The 16,009-nt window shown below is 37.5% G+C and overlaps 1 pseudogene; it reads right to left on the bottom strand.

The window, feature by feature from the left end:
• Nucleotides 1–9,647: 9,647 nt before the first annotated feature.
• Nucleotides 9,648–10,325, bottom strand: LOC138146147 (PACRG-like protein; annotated as a pseudogene).
• Between the last annotated feature and the right edge of the window lie 5,684 nt (nt 10,326–16,009).

Below are 16,009 nucleotides of genomic sequence, written 5' to 3'. Positions count from 1 at the left end.
AGCTTTGTCCAAAATAATTGGGGTTTTCGCAAATTTTGTCAGAGGTCTGAGGAGGGCACCCTCTCTACAGACACCACACTGGAAAACTGGCATTTCTCCCCCCAGGATCACCACCCAAGAAAGTGACCCAGATCCAAGCATGTCAAAACAAGAGTGATTACCCTCTGAATGGTTGCTTGGTTCCCCTATGATCTGTAGGCCAGGGGCTGCTGAGGCAGCCATGTGGCAGCTGCTGCAGCCGCAGCTAATGTGCCTTCACCACCTCTCACCCTGGGTGCAGGGGTCAGACCATGCCCTTCCTTTCCAACAGAGTTTCTTTTTTGGTGTTTATGGGTTGAAAAGTCTGGAAACTGCCACAGCTGTTAGTGATTCACTCTCCTGAATTCTACTCTAGCCACCATTGCCTCCCTGGGGCTAAAACCACGCAGCAGTGCTATGCTTGGCTCTCAGCACTCTGTGATGAACCCTTCATGTTGGTCTGCCAGGCTAACTTCAGTGGGAGATTTGTTTCTCTCTGTCACTTTGTGTGTTCTGTAGCTCTCAAGTTTGTTTAGAGTCATATATTATATTTATTGGAGGTGGCTGTGGGAGAAGGTCGTGGGATCTCCTGCTTATACTCTGCCATCTTGGCTTTGCCCCATTGACCCCAGAGATTTAATGGAAAAAAAAATAAAAACAACTTCACTAAAGTAGCAGGCTACAAATCATCCCATTAAATCACCAGACTTTATATATAAATATTATATATATATATATGATGTATATACATATATATATATATTTACACACACATATATATACACATGAAATGTATTTGTATACATCAAATCTATTTATTAAAAATTATCATATATTGATATATTATAATTAAACTGCCAAAACACCCTCATGATCAATAAAATTACAAAGACTTTTTCAAAATAAAAAATAAAGTAAGAAATTAGAGAAAGAACTACTGTTCATGGTCCATTTGAACCAATATAATAAAGCAGATTTTGCTACCTAAATTAATTTTAGATTTAGTGCTATATGAAATAAAATTTCAGGAGGTTATTTTACAGAACAAGTAAAAAAATGACAAAATAAATCTGGAGAAGCAAAAAATAAAGTATCATAAATAAAATCATGAAAATGATATAAGAGTGAAGGGAGTTGGAGGTAACTAGGTAGCTCAGTGAATAGAACACTGGCCCTGGAGTCGGGAGGACCTAAGTTCAAATATGACCTCAGACACTTAACACTTACTAGCTGTGTGACCTCCCCAATTGCCTTTCCTTCCCCCCTCCAAAAAGCCAAAAATAAAGACTGAAGGGAGCTTTGCATTACTAGATATTAAACTACATTATAAAGCAATAATCATTCAAACTATTTCTTAGTTGTTAAAGGTAGAAAATATAACATAGCATAGTTAATAGTTAGCAGGCAGGAAGATAGGAAGACTTGGGTTCAGTTATTACCTCTGATACATAATGATTGTGTGACCCTGGGCAAATTACTTAATCACTCAACTGTAAATTGCAGAGGAAGTATTGACCTGCAATGAGAGAAGGAATCCCTTCTTCTAGGAGGTCATTATACCAATGAAATCACAATTCCAGTCCCTATTACTAAGAATAAAACAAAAATCACAATTCCAGTCCCTATTACTAAGAATAAAACAGATAATCACTAAAACTAATTAAGTAGGAAAAAACAGAAGCAAACAAAAATATTAGCCTAATGTTTGTTTAATACTAGGGTAAGAATAACCTTTTAGAAAAGGTCTGTTTTTAAGACTGGAAATTGGTTTGGCAGAAATTAGATTTTGGACCAGCATATTATACCCTATACCACAATAAGTTCCAAATAGATACAAGACCTATATTTAAAAGCTAAAACATCATAGAAGAAATTAAAGGAGAATGGAAGGAGGTTTGTTGTACAACTATGGCAAGGAAGGGAGAAGTCTTAATCAAGCAAGGAATAGAAGTAAACATAAACTATAAAATTGATGATTTCAATGATTTATTTTAAATAAGCTAAACAAATATACATTAAGAAGAGAAGAGTGGGGGCAGCCAGGTGGCTCAGCGAGTAAGAGCACCAGCCCTAGTGTTGGGATGACCGGGGAATTGAATCCCGGGCTCAGATACTTAGCATCACACCCAGAAATAACTGGCCATGTAACCTTGAGCAAGTTACTTAACCCCAATTGCTTTAAAAAGAAAAAAAAAAGAAGAGTGTATATAGGGGGGGAAAAAATCTTCACATATTTTTAAAAACAAAAGGTCTAAAATTTATATCTAAATTATTTAATTTAATAATAATTTTAAATTATTATATCTAAATTATTTAAATATATTTAAATCTAAAATTTATAGGGAACTGAGATGCATAAGTCAATAGTTATTATAAGATCAATTTTCATTCCCCATCAAATAAAAAAGTATTCATAAAAGAAGATATAAGTGATTAATAGTTATTTGAAAGAATATCTCAAATCACTGTGGTAAAACAAATGTGGATTAACGTTCTTCTGAGATTTTATCTCACTCTTCAGATTGGCAAAGATGACCACAGATGAAAATGGCAAATGTTAAATATGATATGGGAAGATAGACATAGTAATGCACCTTTGAATAGGTCCAATTATATTGGAAGACTATTTGGAATTATACTAAAAGACTCACAAAACTCTTTATAGTCTTTCACCCAGTGGTAACACTACTAGACCCTGCTCATGTAAACAGAAACAGAAGAAGGTTTTATACAATGGCTACAGAAATGGAAAGGAAAACAAAGATTGAAAGACATCAGAACTCTCAGCAATCATGGCCTCATTAATCTTGATCAATCATAGCCTCAGATGGCAAAGTGAACCTCCCTTCTCTCAGTGTAGAGGTATGGGATGAATCATATGTGGTCAATGTATTATTTTGTTTTGTTCATGCTTTTATCTTTTCTTTTCTTTTTCTTTTAAAAAGGAAGGGTATCAGATCACTAGGGGATGGATCTGAGAATGGGGTTATGAATGTCATTGGGAAGTAAGATCAGTATTTTTAAAAGAACGTTAATAAAATATTTTATTCATTAAAATGGATTGTTGACTTGAGGCACTGAGCAGTTAAAGCGACTGCTCTGATTATATAGATAGCATGTGCCAGAGCTAGGACTTGGCACCAGGTGGGCTCTAAGAACAGATCTTTATACCCTATGTCAGAATCCCTGAAAGATATTTTTTTATCTATTAAATAATCAAAGTAAATTATAGACATAGATGTTTAGTTTGTTTAACTAAGTAGCCAAAGTAGATTATAGATTTATGCTGGAAGTGAAATATTTTTAGATAGTCATGATACTATTAATTGAATACATTTCACCACTTGTAGTGAATACCTTCTATGGTACTGTGCCAGGCACTAATTAGCCTGATGCAGAGTATTATGAGATTCTGGTCTGAGAGCCATCCAAGAGTCATCCCCAAACTTAATTCTTTTTTTGTTTGTTTTTGCTTTTTGGAGGGGGAAGGCCTGACAATTGGGGTTAAGTGACTTTCCCAAGGTCACACAGCTAGTAAGTGTTAAGTGTCTGAGGCCAGATTTGAACTCAGGTCCTCTTGACTCTAGGGCTGGTGCTCTATTCACTGCACCACCTAGTCACTCCACCCCCGCCCCCCAACCCAAGCTTAATTCTGAGAAATTCTGAATTATATAGCATCCAACCTTTGGTGCTGGACCATTGAGAAGGGAAAATCTTCTAACACTAATGATCTTCAAGGAGAAGTTGGAGGATTATTTTTAAGGGTTGTAAGGAAAGAAAGAAGAAAATGAGCATTTAAACATCTACTATGTGCCAGGAGCTTAAGAGCTTATTTAAGCACCAACTATGTGCCAGGACTTGGCAGAATCAGTGCTTTCAAATTGTGGTATGGAAGAAGACTTTTGAGAGTCATTTAACAAGAAGGTCAAATCAGTCAATATTTAAATTAATTCAGGGTATTCACTGGAAGGTCAAATACAGAAGCTGAAGCTTAAATACTTTGGCCAAATAATGATAAGATTGAACTCATTTTAAAAGACCCTGATGTTGAGAAAAATTGAAGGCAAAAAGAAAATGGGATGGCAGAGGGTTGGATGTATAAATAGCATCATGGAAATAATGGACATGGACTTGGACAAACCTTGAGAGGTAGTCAAGGATAGAAGAGCCTAGAGCTGGATGGTCCATGGAGTTCAACTCAACATGGAGTTCAAACAACTGAACAAAAATAACATGTACCAGGAACTTTGCTAAGTGCTTTCCAAATGTCTCAAGTAGGATTCATGCTTCACATGGGATAGTGGATGGGGCTCTGCATTTTGGGTTTTAACAATGGTACTACCATTTCAGAAAGATATAATGGATGGGATATGGTTCTTGGAGTTACATTTCAAAAACTCAAGGTCACTAATAACTTGTACAGATTCTGAGTCTGGGCTTGTGTCTCGTTAGATGAAAAGCAGGTGCTGTGCTCATATATTACTTAATGCTTTAGATTATTGCTTCCTATACAGTTTCCTACCCAGGGATATTTACATATTTATGCAATAAACTGAGTAAGATGGGAGTTGAGGTACAACCTATTCAGCAACCTGGTGACAGATGCATTAATATAGTAATGTGCATATTCACATCTGCTTCCTAAACATTAGGAAACTCATCACATCCAACCAGCATCTGCCTTCCTCAAGCTTTCTAGCATAATTCAGGAGCAATGCACCTTGCCTCATTCCAAATACATACCTCAAAATGAAGCAATACGTTCACAGTACATAATTTGACCCCTGGGCAAAGATTCCAAATGAGCAAAGGGTATTAGGGATTCAGGATTTTTTTCTTTGAGTTGACTGAGATTTTCACTGAATTGAACAAACCGGTTATACTGGGATTGGAAGAATTCAAGTGAAAAATTAATTAGTTCAATTTCTTCCATGGGATGCAAAAAGTAGTCCAGGAGGGTCCCTGTCCATAATATTTCCAAATCCTGTTCTTCTATATAGGCAAAACTATCTTTCTGGGTGTCTCTTAGGAAAGGATTTTCATTCCAAATTTGACTTTTTATTGAAAATATTGCAATACTTTCCTAGGCCATTCCAGATGCCTTGCCAAAGGCTGACATGCAACAAATGTTCCAGGATAAGAGATGGGTGCTATTATGGAATGATTTTCAGTTGATCTTTGTTGCTATTTGAAATGAGAAACAGAATCTTCCCTTTACAAGTTTCACAAATTCTAGCTATTGTATTTCATATTGAACATCAATCAAAAAAGATGCAATTCTAACTATGTACAAAATGTGATTTCCCACTGAGTCCTGGAATTCCCTATTTCCTTTTATTTAATTTGCTCAATACAGTAAAAGGTAACATGCCAAGCAATGAATGGTAATACACAAAGGAGTTTAAAAAACCAGTTAACTTTAAATCACTGCATTCCTCCAAAGAAACTATAAATTTTATGACTAAATCACAACCACATTTTCAGCCACATGCTATGTTTTTAGGAGAACATATGGTAGTCCCATGAATGAAGCAGGGATATTTTTGCACATGAAACAAAGGAAAGTCCTCCTGTCAGCATGATATGCTAAACTGCCATTTGTCACTTACTAGTAGGTATAGAACATATGGTGTTGTAGTGATTGACATTGCTGACTCTGCTACTTTTACTTAAGCAATGTTATTTGGTTTTAATCAACTCTTAATTATTTACCAGTGGTTTAAAGGTATTGCTGATAATCCTGTTTTTTAAGTTCATTTTTTTATTATATTAATAGATCCTTTAATTCTTTCATTAGCACCATTACATTCCTATTTGCTCATATATGCCCACAAATGCAACTCAGTATAATTAGGAATCACTTAATTACCTCCACTAGTAGCAAATGGGTAAGTCAGGAGAAGGAGAAAGAGAGGAATTGTCTGTTCTTAGGCTGCTACCTTCATGATAGGAGGAATGAGGGATTGTGGTGCAATGGAAAGAACCAAAGAGGATTCAGCAGAGAACTTGGTATGAATTTGTCTGGCATTTGCTATTTGTATGAATATGAGCCCATTATTCTCTGAACTGTTTTCACAATCTGTAAAACTGGAATCATAATGACTGTAGAACCTACCTCACAGGGTTGTGGTAAGAATCAAATCAAGACATGTATGTAAAGCACATGGTTAAGGTTACAACACTAGGTAAATGGCAGCTTTTGTCCTCAAGAGGGACGTAATCAGGGAAGGCCAGACAGGCAGCTGAATGATGCTCCAATTCAAGCTATAGACTTAAAGTGTGAGTTCATTTTGGGGGAGATGATTTGGGGAGATGAAAGAGTTCAGCAAACACTTTACAATTAAGCACAGAAGCATATTCCAAGCCAATTATGGAAAAATTATGTTATAGATTTCACAGAATCTCAGACTTGGAGAAGATGTGAGAGTTTAAACTCATCCAATCCCACCCTAAAGCATCTAGGAGTGCTGAAGTCAGTTCTGGTTTCAGAGAGCTAATTGTTAAATTTTCTGTGTATTGCATGAGCATTAATAAATCAACAAATGCTACAAATCAGCAATAGATCTTTCATTGTTGTTGATTGTCTAAGATTTGAGAAAATGGTTGGAGAATATATTAACGATGAGGATTGAACTTAAATAGGTATCCTCTCTCTTTTTCTTTCTTTCTGTAGAGCTACTTGTTAAACATTTACCATTGCCACACATCCCTAGCAAGGAAAGTGGAAAGGAAAATTTATGAAGTACCTTCTATGTACAAGGAATTGTGCTAAGTGCTTTACAAATATGATCTCATTTGATCCAGTCACCAAGATATGATCATTCAGCTTCTGAATGGAGATCACTAGCGATAGGATCACAGATTTAGTGTTGGGAGGGATCTTCCAGCTAAACTTATCCTCTCTTTTCATAGATGAGGAACTGAGGCCAAAAGCAGGGAAGTGGCTTGCCCAACTCAATTAAGTGTAGCAAATGGCAGCTGTCATCCCAACCCTGGTCCTGACTCTAAATCCACTACTGCTTATTCTGTACAGACTGTTTCCCTAACTCACAAAGTAGCTCATTACACTTTGGGAGAGCTCTAAAGATAGCTATCATTTCTATAGCACTTTACCATTGGTAGAGCACTGTATGTAAGTTATCTCATTGAAACTCACAACTGTAAGTTGTCCTCTATCCACTGAGAGGTCAGTGCTATTATTAGTCTCAGATGAGGTAGCTAGGACTGAGTGAGTTTAAGTGACTTGTCCAGCGTCACACAGTTAGCAACTGTCTGAGACACCATTCAAACTCAGCTCTTCCTGACTACAAGACCAACATTCTATCCCGTGTAGCATGTTGCCTCTGTAGCTGGAATTTGCCTCCTTGGAATTTCAGTACATTACTTCTTTTTTTTAAGCAATTGGGGTTAAGTAACTTGCTCAAGGTTACATGGCCAGTTATTTCTGTGTGTGGTGCTGAGTATCGGAGCCCGGATTTGATCCGCCAGGTCATCCCAACACTGGGGCCGGTGCTCTTACTCGCTGAGCCACCTGGCTGCCCCTAAGCAATTGGGGTTAAATAACTTGCTCAAGGTTACATGGCCAGTTATTTCTGTGTGTGGTGCTGAGTATCGGAGCCCGGATTTGATCCGCCAGGTCATCCCGACACTGGGACTGTGCTCTTACTCGCTGAGCCACCTGGCCGCCCCTCAGTACATTACTTCTTGCTCTTTCTTTTTAAGCTAAATTTGACTTATGATAACATTTGACTATTTTAAGATATTGATCATGCCCCCTAAGTCTCTTATCCTGACTAAACCTCCCCAGGTACCTTTAGCATATCTTTCTTTGACATGATTTCAAGATCTCTTACTATTCCGGTCACTCTCCACTGGATAACATCATTATCCTTCTGAAAAAATGGGGTGCTCAGAGCTGGACATAGTATTATAGATATGATTGATTAGGGTAGAACAGAGTGTGGATATTACTTCCCTTAGTTTAGATAATATTTTTATCTTTTATGGTTTAATATGTTGTTTTTGGCTCCTTATTTTAGACTAAAGGAAAAGAAGGTTTTGGCTGACTAATTTGCCAATTGCCGTCAGTTAAGACTTCTAAGAAAAAAAGCATTCTATTGTTTTAAAAAAATGAGTTAAGGCATACCTAAAAATGCCTGAACAAGTCTGGCTAGGGCTCTGAGAAGTCAAGCTTTAGAAACTATAGATTGAGCTGGTCTTATTCAAAAGTTCTGATTGGATCGGTAGGATGGATAAAGAGAAAAGAGGGAAATGGACATGTTTTACAGCTCAATTTTAGCTGAGGAGCATGAAGGAAACAAATTACTACTCTTTTTCACCCAAATTAAGAAAGAACTGCCTAATTTCAGGAACAAGTACTAATTAGTTAATTAACAGCTCCAATGATGTGTCATGAAGAATTCAGCTTCAGGGTAAATTGTAATGTTTAGCACAGGAAAACAGGGAAGGACACACTCAAATTGAGGACTTTTCTAAAAGCCTAACTCACAGAAGCTGGTCACCATAAGACCTATCACAGAGTGAATACCAGATAATCCAACTCGATCAAATCATAGGATAATTCTTCTTTATAGTTTTTGATAAATCTCTTTATCAAATTCTTGAATTTATTGACACTCAGGTAAATAATTTAATTAATTTACTCGTAAAATAATTTTAAAAACAAAAGAGTTAAGCAATAAGTGGCTGCTCTTTTAAGTTTCTTTCTACCTGGATGACCTTGGGTAACTCAATTAACTTCCCTTGGTCTCAGTTTCCTTCTCTGTAAAATAAAGAGGGTTGGACTAGATGGCCTCTGAGTGATCCTATTATCCTTCTGTGATCCTGTGATCCATGATCCTATCTTCCTATTCTGAGGAAACCAAGGCTGGTGGTTAGTAGCAAAGATAATTCATGATTACCACCTAGTGATACAATAGAGTAATTGCTGGTACACAGTTTACTAATTTTAGTGTCATAAAATTTGGTTCAATGAGATAATTGAATGTATGCTACATATCAGGATACAAAGATAAAATCAGATGTAACTGGTCTCAAGGAGCTTACATTATAGTAGGAGAAATGACATTAATAGTTTGGTATTTTGAAAAAAATAGTGATCTCTTCAGTGTGAATACTCCCTGCAAAATGCAGATTATAGCTCTTCCAATCTCTTTAATACTATGAGATATATTTATGTTCTAATATGAATCCTAAATTGGTGGTCTTGTTTTAGTTCTATTGGCTGTGCGTTGATACCAATATGTCTCATGAGATGTTGTCTCCTTTTCTCACTACATGATGGGCTCAACTTTTTTTTCTAAACAAAACTGTGTTTCTTAATACAGACTAACTGTAACAAGAAAAAAAAAACTGTTTTAAAAAACCCCACAAAATTGCACTACAGAAGTCCTTTCAATAGTTTTCCATAATTAACTATTTTCCCATGCTGATAAATTTTATTTACTATGATTCAGTGGAATCAATTCTGTGTATTAGTTTTTATCATGTAAATAAAACCAGTAGCTGTGATAAAAAAGAAATATGCTCAAAAAGGATGCTACAATGTTTGACACAAAGCTTCTGACATCTCTCACCATTTAGTCAAATGTTTTTATCATTCCTTTGTTTTAAGAGCAGATGGAACTATGCGTTGGAATTTTAGCTTTGATAATCATAATGCTGACACTTTCACCAGGTTGTTCTAGATTTTGTAAAGCAGTGGTGATTGGTTCTTTGAATTTCTTACCCATTAGTCCCTTGGAAAGAATTGTAAGCAAATGCTTCAGATGATCATTTAGAGAAGGCCCACCATCACCACCATCTGTACTAAAGAATTGAGTCCCCTTCCAAATGCTTCATCATCTCAGTGGGTCAGAGGGGCCTTCAAGACAGGAATCAGCCTAGGTAGCAAGGGAACAGTTTTTTCAGTAGCACTTTCAGCCAAAACTAATTCTTTAAAACCTTCTTTTGATACAAATGTATGCGTCTGTTTAGTATCTCTTAGATCCTGCAAGGAATACCTCCTTTGGAGTAAAAATAGCAGCAAAAGCAGAAGGGGTGCATGGCTGATCACTAAACGGGTCAATAGTTTTAGGATGAAGTTTGTCACTTGGCTGAGGATGAGTTTGCTTTATAAAATCTGGAGAATTGTTAGAGGTTAATGATTTGTTTTGGTGTACTACAGATCTGTGTTTTATTTTGGAAGCTGATGATGTTCTTTGGTCATAGGCCTCTCTTCAGTGTGATACAGAGGATGTACCTGTCACTCTGCTTCTCATCTGTAGGCTTCTCTCAGATTTCTGCATTCTTCCTTTCCTAGTGCTTGCTCCTCATCTCCAGGTGCACAGGCCTCCACCACAATCATCCTGCCACATAGCTCCTGGCCCCAAGTCCCTAACTCCCCTCATACATGCTGTGACCAGCACAGTGCCCCTGACCCAGGGTTCTTGGACCTGGTACCACTTGAGGTGGATAAGGTACAGAAGAAGAGATGACAGTTCCAAAGGCCTCAACTTTTTTTTTTTTAAATCAAATGTGTGTAATGAGAATGGGAGAGAGGGATATTTGGTCCTCCCTCTCCCTGCCCTCTAATTTATGTAATCACATAAGGTTAAGTAAAGGCAATAGAAGTATTGACAGGTTAACAAAATTCAAAGATGTATTCATTCCCTTTAACCCCTTTATGAAATGTGAAGAAGTTCTCTGAATTGGAAGGGAAACTAATGATTGTTTTGGAAGATACTACCCATATTTTGAGTAGTGCTTAAAACATGCATGTTTACCAGACCTCTGGGATGTGGATGAGCAGCCCAGCTCTTACCAAATTCATAGAAGATGTGTGGAACTAGAGAGGAGACCATGAGAGTCATATGAATCTGGAAGAATGACTAGAGGTGGTTAGAAATAGGAATGAACACTAGGAATCTGGGAGAGAGGCTGTGTAGGCCTGTCAAGACATGAGGCATATCAGGATGAATGCTGGGTTGCTGAAACTTTTGCTCTATAGACCCTGAGGCAGTAATTCTGTATTTCCTTTCTTACTATAGACTTCCTCATGGGAACATGAAGTCTTTCCTCCAGACATGAAGGAAAGTCTATTTCTTTAAAAAGGTTGTTTACTTTTCTTTGTTTTAAATGTTTACATTCTTTTTTTTAAAGTCAGTCATTGTGATAAATAGTGTTTACCACAGACATTGCAAATCTGTGAGTGTGTATTGGGAATACAGTTTGGAGGAGGCAAATGAGGGAAGGAGACAAGAGAGATTTAAAACTTCGGTGTTAACCAGAGCACTGACTCTGAATATGGGTTCAGAGTTTTTAAAAAATCAAGGAAAAGAATTATAGATTGATTTGTTACAACTTCCCAGAGCAATGAATATTTATACTTGGGCACCCCAAACATTGGGACATCATTGATTGATCTAAGTGATCAATTGGTAGTAGAATACTGGTAAACAAAAGTGGCAAGACCACTCTAATCACCCCATTGCACTGTTGCACATGTATACAAAGAACTGTAATAAAAAACAGATGACAAATATTATGGAAAATACCATAGTATTTGAGAAACTTGAGGTAAAGGCCACTTCTCAACAATGATGTGAGAGAAAAGACATCTAATTCCAAGAACAAGAAATTATAACAGCAAAGGGGAGAAAGAGAGACAGACAGACAGACAGAGAGAGACAGCGACAGAGACAGAAAGACAGAGAGACAGAGACAGAGACACAGAAAGATAGAAAGAGACAGAGAGACACAGAAAGACAGGCAGAGACACACAGAGGGAAGAGAGATCAAGATAGAAACAGAGAGACAGAAATAGAGAGAGAAAGAGAAAGAATAGACACATAGTCCATTTGACAGGAACATAGATTGTGTAAAGGGGAATAGTATGAAGTAAGTCTGAAAAGATAGTTTAGGTCAAGACTTCTGAGAGCTTTAAGTATCTCTTTCAGAAGTTTATCCAGTGTTCACTAAGCAATGGAAGCTAATGAAGATTTTGAGTAAGAAGTTTTGTGATCAGAGAGCTGCCACAGGAAAATTACACAGGCAGTGGTGTAAAGGTAAATAATAGATTGGAAGAGGGAGAGACCAGAGAAAGGGAGCCCAGTTGAATCCAGGTGAGATATAATGAGGACACTATGAGTGGAATGAAGGTGAAGAGTTTGATAAATATTTTGGAAGTGAAATCTACAGGACGTGGTAAATTTGATATAGGAATTGAGAGAAAGGTAAGGATCAAAATAAAAAATAATGATTAACTTTTGACTTTAGGTAGCTGAGATTCTGCCATCAACTGAAATAGTAAAGTTAAAGGTGAATCAAGGTTTTTTGTTTGTTTTTGTAGGGGAAGGGAACATGAGTTCAAGTTTTGGACATGTTAATTTAACATAATGGTGGGATCTATAGTAGATGCACTTTCAAATAGGAGTTAGAAATATGTGACTGGAGCTCAGGAGAGATGTTAGGACTTTGAATAGCTGACTTTACAGACTATAATGCTGTATCTGTATTGAATAGAATGTAGTTCCAGGAAGTGCATCTCAGGGAAGGCATGACAGAATTGAAGAATATTAAGAGAAATGTGGAAGACATTTGGGTACAGAAGTGGAAAAAAATATCTCTTCTCTTCCACAAAAACCAGATTTCTCCACCCTGGGAAAAATCCCTGGTTGCACAATGTTAGTTATGGCTCTGCTGGACCCTATTGGATACAGCCTCCTAAAAGCTTTGTTTTGTGGTCCAGACTGGTAGTTATTATGGTGGGACAATATAGCTAGAAACATTTAACGCTTCAATAAGCCAAGCATCTATAATTTCACTGGTGTAGCCACTTCAAAGGCTGACATATTAGAATAGTTCTATAACTTAGTTAGGTGGACTTCAAAATTGCTTTGACCAGATAACTCATTGCTATAATGAATTCCCTTGATAATAAGCTTCTTCACAATGACCTAGGTTTATCCCCAAGTAGAACAGTCATTTGATCTTAGAACCTGGCTATGCACAAAGCACTTTTAGTTCAATAAAAGCTACCAGAGTCTATTTTCCACTGGAATAACTTTTGATAACCTAAGGGTACATCCACCCTAAAATGAGATGTATAAGTAGGTCTTTAGTGGTTTGGCTAAACAATAGTTTGAGTCAAATTTTTGCATTAAAAACTTCTATGTCCATATCTAATCAATTGCTGTGTCTTGTCAATTCTGTTTTCACATTTCTCGTATCCATGCCTGAGACGATTTTTGTGGTCTTGCCTCCCTTTATAGCCCCAGCACTAAGCACAGCTCCTGAAAGCCAAACACTCACTGTGCTCCAGGCACTGTGCTAAGTGCTGAGGATAGATACAAAGAAAGGCAACCGGAAGCTTCTTCCCCTAAGGAGCTTATATTCAGATGCATATGGAATAGATGGGAGGTAATCTCAGAGGGAAGCCTCTAGCAGTGGGGTGAGGCATTCTACTGAAGATGGCATTTGAGCTGAATTTGAGTGAATGAAAACAGTATGAACATTCTAGGCATAGACAATAGCCACTGAAAAAGCAGAGTCGGGAGATGGAGTGTAGAGTATGTGCTAGGAACAGCGAAAAGGCAGATTGATGGATTTTAAAGTTTGTGGAGAGAAATCCCGTGTAAGGGAATGGAAAAGAAAGAAAAGGAAAGGGCAAAGTACTTTAAAAACCCCAAAGAGGAAGTAATATGGAACCACTGGAGTCTGTCGAGTAGAGATCATGTTGGGATCAGGCCTGAGCTTTTGGAAAATTACCTTGGCAGCTGAAGGGAGGATGGATTTGAATGGGGAAAAGCATCAAGCAGGGAGACCAACCAGAAAGCTATTGCAATTGTCCAAGGATTAGGCAATGAGAGCCAGCACCAGTATACAGGCTGAATTAGGGGAGAGAAGAGGACATAAACAAAGGATGTTGTGAAGATAGGAATGACAAGTTGACAACAGATAGGCTAGGTAGAGTTAGTTCAAGAGGTTAGGAGATGATGCCACAATGAAATTGTGAGCCTAGATGACTGAGAGGATTGTGGTACCCTGGACAGCAATAAGGAAGTTTGGGAGGGGGAGGCTTTAGGAGGAAAGATAATATATGCTTTGAACATGATGAGCTTGAGATACCTATGGGACATTTTATTCAAAATGTTCAAAAAGCGATTGGTGATGGAATACTGGTGTGCAGGAGAGAGATTTGGGCTGAGAGTATAGAGATGCAAAATTGTATGCACTGGCACAAAGGGGGAATAAGACATTCATAATGTGATATTTTGAAAAATTTGTGATTTCTTCAATGTGAGTACTCCCTGTAAAAATGCAGGTTACAGCTCTTCCAGTCTCTTTAATCCTATGCGATCTATTTATGTTCTAATATGAATACTAAATTAGTAATCTTGTTCTAGTTCTCTTGGTTATGCATGGATGCCAATATGTCACATGGGCTGTTGTGTCTTGTTCTCACCACATGACTGGCTAAATTCTTTTTTGTTGTTGTTGTTGTTCACGTGTGTAATAAGTGGGAGAGTGTGGAGAGAATTCTACTATTTTGAGTCCTTTAGCTATTAGGAGGTGGGTAGCATGTTATGTCATTTGATGTCTAGAATCTTGTTCCATCCTTACACTGAAAAGTGTTCAGCACAATATTATCCCATTACATTTATATACTATAACTTGTTCATCCATTCCTGAATTTATTAATACCCCTCAGATTCCCATTCTTGGCCACCTCAAAAGACCTATAAATATTTTGCATATCCTTAGAATTCGTTTTGCTCAGGACTAACATCCCCTTAACCTATAGTCCCTCTTATTCCCTCTCTTCTTTCTCCTCTGGTTAAATACAAGGTAGTTTGGGAGGAAGAAACTAGTAGGTAAGAAGAGGGGGACCAGGAAAGCAGGAAGAGCTTTATAAAGATGATTGTACTTGAGTTAGATCTTAAAGGAAGAGTGGAATTCTCTTAGAAATAAAGAGGGAATGCATACCAGTTCTGTGGGAAGCCAGTGCAAAGGCATGGAAATGGGAGATGGGTTGTTGTGTGTAAAGAGCAGAGGGAAGGACAATATGGTTGGATCCTAAAGTATAAGAGGGTTTAGAGTAATAGCCAATGACACTGGCAAGATAAGCTGAGAGTAGCTTGTAAAAGGCTTTAAAAGCTAAACAGAAGAATTTGTATTTTATTCTGGAAGCAATAGAGTTGGTTGAAAAGGGGAGTCACATTGTCACATCTGTGTTTAAGGAAAATTATTTTGGCAGCAGTGTGTAGGATGAACTGGAGTAGGAAGAGAGACTTGAAGCAAGAAGACCAACAAGGAGGTTGTTGCAATAATCTTGATCACATGTAGTTGAAGCCTGAACTATGGTCAAATTGCACTGAAGTGAAGGTAAATCAGCAAGATTTGACAAGTGACAGGATGTGTGGGGTGAGGGAAAGTGAGGAATTCTCACAGTGTGAGATTATGAATCTAAGACACTAGTAATGCCTTCAGTAGAACTAGGAAAGTCTGGAAGAAGGAAAATATAAGGGGTTTAATTTGGACATATTGAGTTAAAGATGTCTTTGGGATGTCAAGTTGGAAATATCTCATTAGCAATTGGTGACATGGGACTGAAACTTAGGGGAGGGACTAGGGCTGGAGAATATATGTATGTATATGTATGTATGTTTGTGTTCATATATACACTCATATACACACGTGTGTGCTGTTGTTCAGTTGTTTCAGTTGTGTCCGATTCTTCATAACCCTATTTGGAGTTTTCTTGGCAAAGATACTGGAGTGGTTTGCCATTTCCTTCTCCAGTTCATTTTATCGATGAGGAAATTGAGGCAAATGGGTTTAAGTAACTTTCCCAGGATCACACAGCTAGTAAATGTCTAAGATCAAATTTGAACTCAGGTGTTCATGATTCTAGACCCAGTGCTCTATCTACATGGGTGTGTAAAACACACACAATTATATATATATATATGCATATAGATTATGTATATAT

This window comes from Petaurus breviceps, unplaced genomic scaffold (genome assembly GCF_028583685.1).
Source record: "Petaurus breviceps papuanus isolate PSGF00001 unplaced genomic scaffold, PetGlider_PUasm1.0 90752, whole genome shotgun sequence".
NCBI classification, from domain to species: domain Eukaryota; kingdom Metazoa; phylum Chordata; class Mammalia; order Diprotodontia; family Petauridae; genus Petaurus; species Petaurus breviceps.
Note: the sequence above shows the minus strand (reverse complement) of the source record. Positions and strands in the feature narration are given on the sequence as shown.